Here is a 2,234-nt window from a genome sequence, read left to right on the forward strand (position 1 = left end):
CATGCATTCATTCATTCATTTGAAAATATTGATCACTTACCACGCACCTGGCACTGTGATGTATGCTGGATAGTCAATGGTGAAATCTCTCTCTATATGGCTCCTAAACTCATCAAGTTTTACTTTAAATGGATGGTATTTACCTGGAGCGCCTATGTCTCTTTTCTCATTATTTCCACCTATTTGATCTCTTCTCATAAGATTCTGGAAGTACTCCTTAGCTCAAAATTCTAGATCAGTAATTTGATTTTCAGTCATGTTTATTCAACAACTTGGCCTAAAACAGATTTTTACTTTAGCAACTATTTTTTATTTTCAAGATACTTCTTCATAACAGTTTGCATTGTTTAAATTAGTGCAATCTCTCAAATCTCTTTGAAGATTATCATATATAACACTATCCAAGAATTACATATAAAACTAATTATTATAATTACTAATTATTATTACATATAATACTAATTATGCTTGCTCAAAGTTCTTTCTGTTCCCCCTGCATTATTTCCCTAGGGATTATTTCTGCTTGTTAAGGTTCCTGCCTATCTTTCATGTTGCTCTTTTCCTTCAATGTTTTTTGCTTCTAGGTTGTTGTCTAATATGAGAGCCTAGGGACCAGCAAACTTTTTCTGTAAAGGTCCAGTTAGCAAAGTATTTTAGGCTTTGAGGGACACATTAGGTATCTGTCATATATGCTTTGTTGTTTTCTACAACCCTTTAAAAATGTAAAATTCATATGAAAACAGGCAGTGGGAGTCTTGCCAACTACTAGATTTTTCACTATTGTTACCTGAAGTTTATTTTCTCAGGCTGAGTGCAATTCCCTGGGAGGTTTTTTTTACAAGGAACCTAGCATTCTAATTGTCAAGGAAGAGGGGAGGAAGTCAGTAGGGAAAGTGGGAAATGGACAGCCACTAGGTTTTTGTTCACGTGTTTTCTAAGTATGAGGAATCAAAGCTCCTTGTGGTTCCCACAAAACACACAGGGCGTTGCCACATTTTGATGGCCCCTAGATATATCCTCTGGGAGTCTCCTGTATCACAAGCCTCACTCCACTTGGCAAACAGCAAGCTGTATTTGGCTTTCACTTAGAGGGATTCTATGAAACAACAGCTCTGAGCCAGAGACTAGTGTAACTATTGTCCTTTAAAAATCTGTCTTGCTGGGCGCGAGCCACGGCTATCAGTGCAGACCCCAGAGATGGGCATGGGACGCTGAGGCTGTTGCTGTCACCACCAAGAAGCCTGTGTGCAAGCACAGGTCACTCTCCACACCTCCCCTCCCAGGAGCCTGTGCAGCCCACCACTGCCAGGGTCCCGGGATCCAGGGACATCTTCCCCAGGAGAACACATGGCACGCATCAGGCTGGTGCAACCTCACACTGGCCTCTGCCGCCGCAGGCTCACCCCGCATCCGTACCCCTCCCTCTCCCCGGCCTGAGTGAGCCAGAGCCCCCGAATCAGCTGCTCCTTTAACCCCGTCCTGTCTAAGCAAAGAGGAGACGCCCTCAGGCGACCTATACGCAGAGGCGGGGCCAAATCCAAAGCTGAATCCCGGGTGTTGCGAGAAATAAGAAGAGAAAGGGAAATGTCTCCCAGCAGCCTCAGGAGCTGCAGATTAAATCTCCACAATCGACTTGATGTACCCTGCATCTGTGGAATACCTGAATAGACAACAAATCTTCCCGAATTGAGGAGGTGGACTTTGGGAGCACACATATATTTTGTTCCCCCTTTTTCTCTTTTTGTTAGTGTGTATGTGTATGCTTCTGTGTGTGATTTTTGTCTGTATAGCTTTGCATTTACCATTTGTCCTACGATTCTGTCCGTCCATATTTTTTTTTAACTGAAAAACTTTTTTTCTTAATAATTATTTTTTATTTTAATAACTTTATTTTATTTTACTATTTTATTTTATCATCTTTCTCTCTTTCTATTTTTTCTCCCTTTTATTCTGAGCCATGTGAATGAAAGGCTCTTGGTGCTCCAGCCAGGAGTCAGGGCTGTGCCTCCGAGATGGGAGAGCCAAGTTCAGGACACTGGTCCACAAGAGACCACCCAGCTCCATGTAATATCAAATGGCGAAAATCTCCCAGAGATCTCCATCTCAACGTCAAGACCCAGCTTCACTCAACGACCAGCAAGCTAAAGTGCTGGACACCCTATGACAAACAACTAGCAAGACAGGAACACAACCCCAACCATTAGCAGAGAGGCTGCCTAAAATCATAATAAGGC

This window comes from Physeter macrocephalus, chromosome 4, assembly GCF_002837175.3.
Source record: "Physeter macrocephalus isolate SW-GA chromosome 4, ASM283717v5, whole genome shotgun sequence".
NCBI lineage: Eukaryota > Metazoa > Chordata > Mammalia > Artiodactyla > Physeteridae > Physeter > Physeter macrocephalus.